This window comes from Ipomoea nil, unplaced genomic scaffold (assembly GCF_001879475.1).
Source record: "Ipomoea nil cultivar Tokyo-kokei standard unplaced genomic scaffold, Asagao_1.1 scaffold1568, whole genome shotgun sequence".
Lineage (NCBI taxonomy): Eukaryota > Viridiplantae > Streptophyta > Magnoliopsida > Solanales > Convolvulaceae > Ipomoea > Ipomoea nil.
In genome coordinates this window covers 68,337-83,333 of record NW_017617996.1, presented here as the reverse complement: position 1 = coordinate 83,333, position 14,997 = coordinate 68,337, and the positions used below count along the sequence as shown (strand labels likewise).

Here is a 14,997-nt window from a genome sequence, read left to right as displayed (position 1 = left end):
GAAGAAGAAGAAGAAGAAGAAGAAGAAGAGTTAATTACCAAAGTAGTCCCTTGACTATTATAAAATTACCGATTTGATCATCGACTACCATTCTTACTCAATTAAGTCCTTTAACTATGTAAACCTTACTCAATTTAGTCCGTTGTTGCTAACACTATGCGTCTCCGTGTGTTTTAGAGACAATGATGTAATTTCACATGTTTTCTTACTCAAATTAGTCCTCTGACTATGTAAAAATATTCAAAATGGTCCACTCTTATAAAATTGGGTGGAGAAGAGTCAAAGATGCTAAACATCATAAATCTATCTCAGCTTCTTTCATTCTAAACCTCTAATATCCTGAAATAATTACACTTGAAATGCTATAACATCTGTTCAGCAACCTGTGAGGAGAGCAGAGGCAATGGCTGGATACGATCAATATCTTCATAGATTCTTTCTCCTAGTTGCCCCTTCTCCATCGAAATAATAATAATAAAAATGGAAGTGAAACAAAGAAGATGATGAAGAATGAAAGCCAAACCAAAGGAAACAATACTCGACCAAATGAGTACATGCAGATGGTGGGGAACATGGTGGATTAGTTAATAACTCCGGCATCCAATGGTTCCCAAAAGAAATTTAATTTGCTGTTTTGCAAGCTAACTTTAGCGGCTTTGAGATGGCGTACGCTCTTGGACAGTGTACCCCTGATTTATCTAACGTTGACTTCTAATTACTTCTCTTACCACACTCTTTCTCTATAATTAAAAGGATAAACCAGGAAATGGGCGTAACACTACAATAAAATGGATTTCTTGCTTGTATGATCACGGAACACATGTTCGGCTCTCCGGTACTCCCTACAAAATAATCAAAATAAGACTTAGCAAAAAGGTAAAAATCTCTGTCGACTGGCTCGTATTCATCATCGAGCACCGGCGGTATGGCCATATATGACACGCGCAGCGGAAGGAGTGCTAGAAAAAGAAGCTTCTCCACTGGTGGTGTGGAAGTGGTGGAGATTGCTGGAACTACTGTTGGAACCAAGTGAGAGATGTGGGGTACTTTGTTGCCATGTTTAATGGTTTGGGGTTGCTAAATAGGGAGGAGGAAGAAAGCTTATAGAAAAATAATTTTGCCCTCAATTTTGACATTCAACAAACAGAAAATTTAACAGAGGATCAAATTGGATAAAAATTACATAGTTGAGGACTACATCGTGTAAGAATGATAGTTAAGGACTAAATTGATAATTACGACATAGTCAAGGGACCATTTTAGTTATTAACTCTAATAATAATAAACATAACATTGGTCTACATATATAACAAACAAACTCTTAGCTTATTACTTGCAGTCACTTTAATTTGCAAGCTGAAGTAGCTACACAACAGTCTCATCAAAGTAGAAACCTTAGCCTACTTGCTAAAATACACAAGCTTAAAGCTTTAGCTAGCTAGTAAGCTATCACCAACCACATCTACACTTCTGCATACACAGTCAACTCTACCATTATTAACTTATTTATTTGTTTATCACAACACTTTACTACACAAACCTTCCAACTGCATCGATATCCTCCCTCCCTACCTCTTTAATTATTAATACATCCGTAAAGGCAAGAGGCTATAACTTTATCAAATATAAAATATATGACACGAACTCGATCACAAGATAACTAATTAAAGTTGCCATCCATCCATGAAATTTCACCTATTTGGCACGTTCTGTACTAATTGTTCACCACAGCAGCAGTGTTATCAGTGATGTTGTTAGTACTCAAAGAGGCTATGAGACTCTCATCATTATTGTTGTTCATTATTACTGTTTTCTGCTCGCTACTTGTGGTGGGAACTTGATTGGTCTGTGGAGGTGCTGGCTTTGCCTTGTTCCGAGGTGGTGTCTTCGTCGCCGCGCATCTTCTGAACATCCATCACAAAACACATCAATAAACAAACAGATCCAATTATTATTAATCAAAATTTTCATGCATGCAGCTCATCAATTTTATATATAGGATGATGTCCTTATGAAAAATCTTTCGTGAGTTCATGAGAACCAATCTGCTACATTAAAAAAAAAATAGATCTATGCATAAGATTAATTAGAGACTGAGACTGAGCCAAAGGGGGGCGGGGGGCAGCTGCCCCCCTCACCCCACCCCACCCCATATATAATATTTGTATGTATATATGTATATATCTAGTACAAGTTTTAGTATTAGTATAAAAAAAAATTTATTAAATGTTAACAAGAATAGAGTTGGACCAGTTGGTAGAGCACATGTTTGGTAATAGTAAAAGTTAAGGGTTCAAATCCTTTTAGTATTAACATAGTTTTAATTATGTTTTTAAAATTATCTCTTTTGTTTTAATGTTTCGCTTTTACTGAAAAAATTTTATGAATCTGTCCCTACTGCTTCGCCTCCCCCCCTCAATCGAATTTCTGGCTCCGTCCCTGATTAGAGAATTAAAAACGCACCATATATGAAACTTATCCATAGATCTATTTTTCAAATGGACCAGATTGGTTCATATATATATATATATATATATATATATATATATATATATATATATATATATGATACAGTGAAATTAAAACTTAACTGTGCATACATGATGCATGCAATTAACCTAAGCACAAATGAAATTAAATTAGAAGACTTACATTATTATGGTGTTGAGCTTCAACATGGGAAAACTTGGCATGGCAGTCTTGGGAATGAACCTGCAAAATAGAGCCATTCTTGGCTGCACTTGTATCTGCAGTATGGAGGATCGGAGGAGTGCTCTTAATTGCAGAGATCTTTCAGAGAGTTAGTGTATATTATTGTTGATGTAAAAAGAGAGAGATACACACACATATATATATACAAGTCTTGTATATATGTTCAGAAGGATTACAATCATTTACCACAAGCGACAAAATTCCATCCACTAACTATTCAATTGATTAATTATAAGAAAGACTTGCTTTTTGTTCAAAGATGACTTTTCTACCTAGCTTTTGTTGTTTTCATTACTTTCCAATATTACTGTGTCTCTGTCGTTCACACCTTTTTTGTCGTCTAATTATTACTGAGGGATTTTTTTAAAAAAATTTTAATGTATAGTTTTCCACTTCGATCTATCTGTTTTCTTATTAGTATTTTCGGAAAATTATCATTATGAACGTTTGGACCTTGAGAATATAATAAATTTTGAAGTTTTATAATAAATACATTTTTTGATCACGATAGTCGATATGTATGAACAACCTCAACTTTCCAATTTATATATAATTTATTTATTTATTTACTTATTTAGTTTTTATTTAGAAGACCTGGACTTGATCACATGTCAATTGTTTGACTCAAAAGCCAGATTGGAATAATTTTAATATTCCAGTCAAATAATCCGAGTATGAATGCCAAAGGGCAGACTAGCTAGCCAGTTCCCATTTAATTCATATGTACTTCCAAAGAAATTGAATTTCTTAAATACAATTTATCACGCAAAAATCAATTATGTTGTCCATGCATTGCGAGTAAGAAATTTAATTTCTAATAGGGTTGCTTGGAAACTAGAAATATAATTTCCAAAAGTTATTTTCAATTTTTTTGTTTGATTATTTTAAAAAAATTAAATTAATGAAAGATACCCATTATAGTCAAAAGAAAATGATTGATTTTGATGGAAAATAGTTTCTAAAATATTTACTCAAAATTAATTTTTTGGATTTCTATCGTATCTAACGTTTGACACACACACTCTCTCTCAAGTCGGATTAAATCAAGCCAAATAATATAAAAATCTTAAGCCGACCTGTCTCGCAACCCAAAAATGTTTTAAAAGTAAAATTTAAAATTTTTTATTCAATTTCTTTAGATTATAGTTATTACATTTATAAATTTATGAATTTATTTTTATTATAATTAATTACAATTTAAATCATTTATTTACATTTTATTATAATTACTGTTAATTTTTTGTGACTAATTAATTAACTATATATATTATTTTTAATTTATAACTATTTTAATGTAAATAAATCCACAATGTAAGTATAAGGATACAGTGTTTAACTTAAAAAATAATTATTGTTATCATTATTAAAAATAATTAATATTGTATACATTTATTTTAATTATATAATTTCACTCCTATTTTTATTTGTTGAACATTTTTTTTATTACGCATTACGTTTTGTAATTAATTATAATTTTTAATAAGCATCAAACTCACGTTCAACCTGACTCGGTAATATGTGTACATAAAATAATGGTATTTGGTAATATGAAGTTGAATGGAATCTGGCAACCTCATAAGAATACAAACTTAGGTAGGTCAGCTGATATAATCATATAATGATTCCAACAATAAAATAAAATGTCACACCTTCTCCAATCAATTTTATTTAATTGAGGGGTGGTCAGTAAAATTGGTGGAAAATCTTTATACTAGCCGATCACGTGGAACCACTTTTTATTTGTCTATACCACGTCCACACTCACGCGCGACCGCAGTTGACCCAAAAATATTTTACTATAGTTTTTATTTTTTATTTTTATTTTTTAAAAAGCAAAAACGGTATTAGATTACTGAATAAAAACTGATCTGAGACAAAATCAGGCGGACATAGTCCCAATACAACGAGTAAGTCTGAGAGTAGGCCGTTGTAGCTAACGTGTGAGCTAGCATATTAGTGTATCTAGGAACTAATAAGACGGTACAATAATCAGAAAAGGAACGCGTGCAGTGATATTCCTACAATCATTATTAATGATTCCAACATATTACCAGAGCTCAACAGTAGGAATCATTAAATTGTAATGTAGGGAAGAGCAGTCAGTGTGTAGTTGAACAGAAGTTATCCTGCAATCCTTCAACCATGATAACACCTATTTGCATGCTAAGAGCATCCACATTGGTTGGGGAGAATGAGGGGATAATGTAAGAGTGATTAGGAAAGAGAATGTGGGAGGGGAGAAAAAAAAAAAAACAAAAAACAAAAAAAAAAAAATTAAAATAAAAAAATAAGTAATCAGACGCGTCAGGCGCGCCTGACGCGCCACCGGGCGCGTGCGCTTCTTCTTCTTTTTTTTTTTTTTTTTTTTTAAAAAAAATTTTCTGACATTATGCCTACACTTGCAGGACAACTATTTCTAAATTATCTCCCCCCCCTCCCCCCCCCCCCCCCCACATTAGTTATTATCTCTACATGGGAAGAAAGCAAACTGAAATAACTCCACATTATCCACTAGTGTGGATGCTCTAAGGTCTCTGCCATGAGAGGGCAGGTACAAGTTGGTAGAGCTCCATTAATGGCGGCCACAAAGTTTCTAGCTGCCGAGAAGAGCATTGCTCCGAAGGTGGCCTTGTTTGTTGACAGAAAAATCCTGCATCAAAATAGCATGAGTTAGTATGCTCCCAGCCGGTTTCCAAAGAATCCGGAAAAGCTAAATGTCTCGAGCGGTGGAGCACTGCAACTCCGTCCACGCCATTAACCTGCCTCCATGGACGTACTGCCGCCTCGCCTCCATCCACATACATTTCTTGTAAGATTTTCCCTTATAATATATATTGATATTATATATTAAGGCCTTAATTAAGTGGTGCAAGTTGACTAGGCTTATTAAGTGGTGTGGTTGGACTTAATAACTAGTAGCTGTTAGTCAACCAAACTCTGTGCCTAATATAATCCTGTATTGATGGGATACAGGATGGTTGTTGTTAGCACATTCAGTTACGGTACTCAGACCACTCAGTAGATACCAATACACCATCTAGGGTTCTGAGTCAGGTCTGAGGCAAAACATGGCTGACGGTCTACCGTTAAGAGGCAACACAACAGGAACATCAACTATGGCTGGAGATCAAGATGGCTACGCTTCCGCTATCATACGAGGTTAGGTTTCTCGTATACTATGGTTCATATAGTTAGACTATTGTATATCTAACATTTGGTATCAAAGCCTTTATAATCTCTGTCTGGTTGATTTTTATGCCTAAAATCAACAATTAAGATTTTCATATACGTTCAGTTTTGTATATGTTAATCTCTACATAGCCTTGAATTACGTATGTATATTTTGGGTGAATTATTTGTGATTCATTTGGATGGCTAGAATTTACAAAAGAATCTAACCCACTGCCTTCATTGAGTATTGCCGGAATTTTTGTTGTCTGGTGGAGGACTGTAACACCCCGTGTTACGGCCCCTAAAACCATTTAATTAATCAATCAATAGCCCAAGAGAAGGAATAAATCATAATGATTAATTAGGGAAAAAGGCCCACCATAGTCCATGGGCCCTCATATATAAACCCAACCCCTAAACCCAATCCTTAGTTCCAAAAGGAATAGAATTAGCGAGCCTATAATATTAGTTCCTAATTAGGACTCCTAAATATATAAATAGGGGACTTAGGAGACACCTAGAACTTCCCACAAGAATAACGCCCCACCACCCCCAAAAGAGCTCCAAGAATCCCCTTAGGAGAAATCAAGAAAGCAAGGAAGCTTAAAGAAAGATCCTTCATAGCCAAGGAATTAATTAAGGCTAAGAGGTAACCCATGTCTCAACAAAACCTATTTTCATAGCTATGATTTCCCCCTTAGGGTTTCCCCATATTATTGTGTATCAATGACTTGTGATGATTATTATTGATTATTGATGTGATGATCCCATGGGGGATCTTGATAATCTTGATATTGGGAGATTCTTGATAGTTATGATATTCTTGATGATTATATGGAGTTCTTGATGATTATGTGTTGTTCTTGATAATTGGGTGATGCTCTTGATGTTTATGTGTTATTCTTACCGAATCTTGCAATTAGAAGACGAACCGTATTCTTGTTGATATAAAAGTGATTAGAACCCTAGGTTGTATCGTATGATCTTATTCTTGGATTATCGGGTGGGGAAATCGCATGTTTGGGTGCTGATTATATTTAGAAAAGCATGATAGGTTATGTGCCATTCGTTTCTTATATTTGATTCGTTAATTGTCTACGTGTTGTCGTTAATTGCGTTGTAAAGTGTCTAAGCATGATTTCGGATTCCACGATGGTTCCCGGGACGTTTTTGGTGTGAAAAGAGTCAGTGGGGGGTAGGGGACCCGCCTCCTACCCACGGCCGAGATTTCACTTCCGGCAGCGGGCAGCTGCCCGCCGGCGACCCGCTGCCCGGAATAGTAAAACCGGCGGGCAGCCGGCGGGTGGCCCCCACCCACCGGCTACCCGCTGGAAATTCCCCCACCCCGGGATCCCGGCTTCCCCGCTTGATGTTCCCCCGTTCCCCGTGGCGTCCCGACGGACTCCGTTATCGTGCCTATGTCTAGTTTGATGTTTCGGGTACCGTTCGTAGGTTTACGAGTCTATTGTATTGCATGCTAGTTGAATTGGTATCCCGTTGCCCTAGGTCGAAGGAGTATGAACCCCTTAGGACTATTCTTAGTATGTGATGGATCACACATAGGCTTTGTTATACGTTTTCTCCCCCTTCCTAATTTGTAATGTGGGTTGCATGTGCTTGCTATGTGTTATGTGTGTGTTACCCCAATTCGGTTGCGATCGGATTGGTTTTATCCTGAGCTGCGGTTCAGAAGCTGGCTGCGGTCAGATTGATACTCTTGGGCTGCGGTCCACCGTTTGGTTGCGATCAAACGTTTCTATACGAGCTGCGGTTCGTCCTTTTTCCTGGCTGCGGCCAGATGACATTCACTTGGGCTGCGGTCCACTGTTTGGTTGCGATCAAACACTATGATGAGCTGCGGTTCATCGGTCGGTTGCGATCGAACCCTCCGTGTTGCGATACGGGGCAGGGTGCTGCGGGGCTGTGTCAGAGCTATATGCGCTGACCCTCATGTATGGGCATGCGATTGGTCCTGTGGCGCCAACAAAGTGTGCTATGTGTTGAGATATGGATGAGTGGTGATTATGAGTGTCTTGGGGGATGTGACTACGGGATTTATGTTGGGGATTGTTGATGTTGAGTTATGACTGTTGTTTATGCTTTGCCTTATCTGCCTTAACTGTAGTGAACTGCATACGCTCATTATAACTGTTGCTTGTGCCTGGCCTTATCTGTCGAGTCATTCCCGGTTTTAAAGATAGAGTTCGTAGGATATATCTTCATGCTCAAAATGGTTTTCATATATCTATATATATCTCTATATGTATTGTATTTCAACGCGTTGGAGTGGGTTACCAGCATCTCTCGCTGAACAGATATATTTGGCTTTCAGGCACAGAGGACTAGAGCACTGGAGCGCGCTAGAATTGGAGCGTAGGAATAGATTAGTTTTCCCTTTCGGCCTGCGTGCCATATTATGCATTATGTTTTCAATGGATATTAGTTAGACAGCCTGTGCACCTGGGTTCTCCAGCCCAGGTGTGGCATAGCACCCCGTACACTTATGATATACTTGGGATGTAATAAGATATTACCTTTATTATATAAGTTTAAAATGTCTTGAAAATCTGGGGTGTTACAGTTGGTATCAGAGCCTAAGTTCGACCCTAGGAAGAGACTCGTGAGACCAGACTTTAGGACATTAGGCTTGAACTCTAGGTACCTAGGAACATGGGACTCAGGAATCTTAGGACGCGCGGTGAGATTGTGAAACCTACACATAACTTCTGTACACTTTACCCTTCCTCATTCTAAAACCCTTCCCCACTTATCACTTCATAAGAAGTGCATCAGACTCTAATTTAACGTTCTTATGAAACACTGACCAGAAAGACGATAGCATGGCACCAAACAGAAGGCAATCAAGAACTCCAGAGCCCACCTCAGACGACCCCTTGACCCAAACCCTACAGCAGCTAACACAAGTCGCACAGGCACTAAGTGACGCGGCCCTTCGCAACAACAGGCCCCCACCACCTCCATCAAACGCAAACTCAGACGTCGCCCGACAAGTTTCAAATCACCGACCACCCACGTTTTCGGGAGAAGAGGATCCCGCGGTCCTAGAAGAATGGATCCGAACCCTTGATAAGATTTTTGGGGTAGTAGAATGCCCGGAGGAACGCCGCGTAGAGATAGCCTCGTTCTACTTCGGACACGAGGCCGATCTCTGGTGGATCCACGAGGGGCCCACTTATCAACAAGAACCAGGGTTCAATTGGGAGAACATCAAGACACGGCTACGAGGAGATTCTATCCAACCCACGTGAAAGCATCCATGTACGAAGAGTTCCTTCACCTAAAACAAGGGACGGCCACCGTCGTAGAATACCATAAGCGATTCCTCGAGCTGGCACGCTTCGCGCCAGAGCTAGTCCCCACCGAGGTAACCAAGATAGAGAGATTCGTGTCGGGCCTCAACTTCGAAGCTCGAAAGGCGCTAGTGGTAAGCAGACCTCGGACCCTCAACGAGGCTTACTCCAGTGCCGCGAACCTCTATCGAATTCAACTACTCCAACGCGGAGTTCAGGAACAAATCCGAAGAAGAAGCGCCGGAAGTGGGGCACCACCAGTAAAAAGAACGAGAAACGACACCGGCACAAGGTCGAACAACCCGACCAACCAAAGACCGCCCCTGGGAAACAACGAAGCTAATCCAAGAAGCTTCCCTTGCCCGAGATGCAACAAAAGCCACAGGGGCAAGGATTGCGCGGGCAACCCCTGGCGATGCTTCAACTGCGGAGAAGAGGGGCACAAGGCCTTCCAGTGCACTCAACCCCAAAGACCGCGCCCCGCCGCCGTGGGCCAACACGGGGGCACCGGTCATCAAGGAAGCTACGGCGCTCCCGGAAAGGTATTCGTTATGAGCCACACTCAAGCCAACCTCGGAAACGAAGAGGACCTAGAAGGGGGAAACCCAATCCCGGAGGACGAGGACCATACGGATCCCACCGAAGAAAATCCAGAGAACGAGTTCTGTCTAGGATAAACCATCACGCTCCTTGTAACTACCCCCGTGGCGTAAAGACCACTTATTTAGCGTAGCTATTTCGAAAGTGTTATGAATAAAGGTTTTTCTTTCAAATTCCAATTTCCACTACAAAGGTAAAACACAAGTTAAACTATCAACCCAACCTTCCCTCCACTAAAGGACGAAACAAGGAAAAAGACAAAAACCACACCATCAAGAAATACTTAATGTCACCATTAGGAATTGAACCCTAGACCTTCTATTTACAAGTCCAAGCCCCTAACTACTAAGCCATGAGTTTTTCTTGAAACCTCAAGGGAATATTCCCTTGTTAAACCCCTCCAATTCCCCAAAACCCACAAAACCCCCAAATCAAAAACCCTTCTTCTTCCTCCTCCCCTCTTTCCTTCCCACCATTGCCTCTCACGCACACCACCACCCCACACAAGCAGAATCCGGCAGCCACTCGAACGCCACCCCCCCACCGATAGCCGCCACCGGCCGAACGACAACCGCCGTCGCCGCACCGCCTCGCCGCCACTCCAGCCGAGCGACGTCCACCGTCCGAAGGCCGCCCCGCCGTCGACCCGCTGCCACCGCTGCCCAGTCGACCCCACAGCGCCACCACACCCCCCACCACACCAGAGCCGGACCCCACCTCACCAGCGTCGACCTCGCAAACAGAGAACACGCCGAAACCCCGCCGCCGCCTCGCCGGAAAACCGCACCGCCTCGCCAGAGAACCCGCCGGAAAACCGCACCGTCTCGCCGGAAAAATCGCCGCAAACATCACTATCAAACGAACATCACGATGCCAAGGAAACCCCTCGGAATCCGCACCCCGGAGTGGAGCAACGCCGATTACACCGTAATCGGAGGTAAAGCACTCGAACCCGACCAATTCTCTCCGGAATTGGTTGATATGCTTAAACACCAAGGGCTCTTAGAGGCATACCTCACCATCAAGGGGGATACATACCCCGAATTGGTGAAGGAGTTCTATCAACACCTTGTGGCCACCAAACGGGGTGACAAGGTAGAGATCGCCACCAAGGTCCGTGGCAAGGAAATTGTGCTTTCCGAAGGCCGGTTGGCCAAGCTCTTGAAATTGACCACCACGGGTGTGTCTGACTATGACCGAAAGGGGTGGATTGACACCCAAACTACGGGATACAAAGACTATCTCGGGTACTTACTCAGGAAAGAGGACGGGTTCACCTCGGCCACTCGACCAAACCGAAAGTGGCTATCGGTGGAGCAAAAGATATTGGTTATGATTATAACCGATAACCTCTTGCCCACCAATAACAAGAGCAAGGATGTGGGGAACTTGGAGTGCACCTTTGCGTATCTCCTAAAACATAAAATCAAGTTCAACCTGCCGGCACTCATGCTAAAACACATAGAGTTCTGCAAAACAAACAACCGGCTTAGCCTACCTTACGGGATGATCCTAAGTTGGATCATGGAGAAAAAGGGGGTAGACCTAAGCCACACCGAGGTCAAAACCGCCAATGGCATGGTTTTCAATGCCCAAAACCTCCGCCGCAACGACATCTACTTCATCGAAGGAGGACACTATCTCACCCTCGAAGAAATTTGCCAAAAACCCGATGAGGAACGTAGGGAATTGGTTGATCGGTTGGACATCTCCAACAAAAAGCTCAAGCGGGCCATGCAAGACTGCGGAGGCACGGAGGAAAACGAAGGACAAGAGGAGGAAGACGGGCCTAACCCGTCAGTGCACCCACAGCCAGGAGGGAACCCGAGGGGGCAAGACGAGGGTTCGGTCAACGAACGCATAATCGCACAGCTCGACCGGCAGAATCAAATCATGGAGGAAGGGTTCTCATCCCTGATTCGCACCACACGCGCACTCGATCAAAGGGTAGCAGCGATCGAGGCCGCCTTAGGCACTCGCGGTGCACCCAGTTCCAGCGCAGGAAACCGAGGTACAGCCGAAAACTTCCCTATTACAACACCATCAAAAGTTCAGCCTACCCCAAGCCAAGACAAACGTAAGGCCGCAACCCTAATCAGGAGGCCGAGCTACGAGGTGTCTAGGGGTGAAAGGATGGACTATAACACCGGGCTTCGGGGACGAAGCCCCTTGTAAGGGGGGGAGAGTGTAACACCCCGTGTTACGGCCCCTAAAACCATTTAATTAATCAATCAATAGCCCAAGAGAAGGAATAAATCATAATGATTAATTAGGGAAAAAGGCCCACCATAGTCCATGGGCCCTCATATATAAACCCAACCCCTAAACCCAATCCTTAGTTCCAAAAGGAATAGAATTAGCGAGCCTATAATATTAGTTCCTAATTAGGACTCCTAAATATATAAATAGGGGACTTAGGAGACACCTAGAACTTCCCACAAGAATAACGCCCCACCACCCCCAAAAGAGCTCCAAGAATCCCCTTAGGAGAAATCAAGAAAGCAAGGAAGCTTAAAGAAAGATCCTTCATAGCCAAGGAATTAATTAAGGCTAAGAGGTAACCCATGTCTCAACAAAACCTATTTTCATAGCTATGATTTCCCCCTTAGGGTTTCCCCATATCATTGTGTATCAACGACTTGTGATGATTATTATTGATTATTGATGTGATGATCCCATGGGGGATCTTGATAATCTTGATATTGGGAGATTCTTGATAGTTATGATATTCTTGATGATTATATGGAGTTCTTGATGATTATGTGTTGTTCTTGATAATTGGGTGATGCTCTTGATGTTTATGTGTTATTCTTACCGAATCTTGCAATTAGAAGACGAACCGTATTCTTGTTGATATAAAAGTGATTAGAACCCTAGGTTGTATCGTATGATCTTATTCTTAGATTATTGGGTGGGGAAATCGCATGTTTGGGTGCTGATTATATTTAGAAAAGCATGATAGGTTATGTGACATTCGTTTCTTGTATTTGATTCCTTAATTGTCTACGTGTTGTCGTTAATTGCGTTGTAAAGTGTCTAAGCATGGTTTCGGGTTCCACGATGGTTCCCGGGACGTTTTTGGTGTGAAAAGAGTCAGTGGGGGGTAGGGGACCCGCCACCTACCCACGGCCGAGATTTCACTTCCGGCAGCGGGCAGCCGGCGGGCGGGCAGCTGCCCGCCGGCGACCCGCTGCCCGGAATAGTAAAACCGGCGGGCAGCTGGCGGGTGGCCCCCACCCACCGGCTACCCGCTGGAAATTCCCCCACCCCGGGATCCCGGCTTCCCCGTTTGATGTTCCCCCGTTCCCCGTGGCGTCCCGACGGACTCCGTTATCGTGCCTATGTCTAGTTTGATGTTTCGGGTACCGTTCGTAGGTTTATGAGTCTATTGTATTGCATGCTAGTTGAATTGGTATCCCGTTGCCCTAGGTCGAAGGAGTATGAACCCCTTAGGACTATTCTTAGTATGTGATGGATCACACATAGGCTTTGTTATACGTTTTCTCCCCCTTCCTAATGTGTAATGTGGGTTGCATGTGCTTGCTATGTGTTATGTGTGTGTTACCCCAATTCGGTTGCGATCGGATTGGTTTTATCCTGAGCTGCGGTTCAGAAGCTGGCTGCGGTCAGATTGATACTCTTGGGCTGCGGTCCACCGTTTGGTTGCGATCAAACGTTTCTATACGAGCTGCGGTTCGTCCTTTTTCCTGGCTGCGGTCAGATGACATTCACTTGGGCTGCGGTCCACTGTTTGGTTGCGATCAAACATTATGATGAGTTGCGGTTCATCGGTCGGTTGCGATCGACCCCTCCGTGTTGCGATACGGGGCAGGGTGCTGCGGGGCCGTGTCAGAGCTATATGCGCTGACCCTCATGTATGGGCATGCGATTGGTCCTGTGGCGCCAACAAAGTATGCTATGTGTTGAGATATGGATGAGTGGTGATTATGAGTGTCTTGGGGGATGTGACTACGGGATTTATGTTGGGGATTGTTGATGTTGAGTTATGACTGTTGTTTATGCTTTGCCTTATCTGCCTTAACTGTAGTGAACTGCATACGCTCATTATAACTGTTGCTTGTGCTTGGCCTTATCTGTCGAGTCATTCCCGGTTTTAAAGATAGAGTTCGTAGGATATATCTTCATGCTCAAAATGGTTTTCATATATCTATATATATCTCTATATGTATTGTATTTCAACGCGTTGGAGTGGGTTACCAGCATCTCTCGCTAAACAGATATATTTGGCTTTCAGGCACAGAGGACTAGAGCATTGGAGCGCGCTAGAATTGGAGCGTAGGAATAGATTAGTTTTCCCTTTCAGCCTGCGTGCCATATTATGCATTATGTTTTCAATGGATATTAGTTAGACAGCCTGTGCACCTGGGTTCTCCAGCCCAGGTGTGGCATAGCACCCCGTACACTTATGATATACTTGGGATGTAATAAGATATTACCTTTATTATATAAGTTTAAAATGTCTTGAAAATCTGGGGTGTTACAGGGACTGCGCTGGCTATGAGGTGCCCACGATCACGGCGACATGAAGATGGTCGCTGGTGTGTCCTCCGTCCATTCCGATGACCTCTGTAAGCAGCTGCGGTTCAGGCGGTGGCCAGCGTTGGTGGAGGTGGTTTGGCGACTTGGAGACGACGGCGGCGTTCTGGCGTTGCAACCAGTAGAGACGGCGGCGACGAAGTTAGGGTTGCCAGGCGACGTCGCTCTTCCTCTTCTTCTTCAGGCGACGCCGGCGCTGCTACTCTGGCTCCAGTCAACGACGAGGGATCTGCGGCACCAATGAGGTAAGGCTTCTGGCTAGGCATAAAGATGAAGATGATGGAATATATTATTTGGGCCGGGTCAGTTTTTTGGGCAGACCTGGTCTAATGTTATATATAAACAATATCTTGGGCCTCTTTTAAGTTTATTGGGCTTCTTTCAGTTTTTTTTTTCCTTCATCTTATTTGAGCTTTGACTAGCCAATTGTTTAATTTAATTTCTCCTTAATTAATTATTAAATTATCATTCTAGAGCAAATATTAAGTTTTAATTTGCTATTTGAATTTTAATTTAATGTTAAGGTGCAAATTAAATTGCCTCGAGTGTTGCAATTTATTTAGTATATATGGGTTAATAATGTATTAATTTGCACATCCAAGCATGCTATGTATATTTATAAATTATTGTTATAATTATATATTCA

At 42.2% G+C, this 14,997-nt stretch overlaps 1 long non-coding RNA gene across 1 annotated transcript; it reads right to left on the bottom strand.

The window, feature by feature from the left end:
- Nucleotides 1-1,796: 1,796 nt before the first annotated feature.
- LOC109189874 lies at nt 1,797-2,838 on the bottom strand. The gene is made up of 2 exons (XR_002055652.1): nt 2,653-2,838; nt 1,797-1,904 (listed from the first exon to the last, which is right to left on the bottom strand). It is a non-coding gene; the product is annotated as an uncharacterized LOC109189874 (long non-coding RNA).
- Between the last annotated feature and the right edge of the window lie 12,159 nt (nt 2,839-14,997).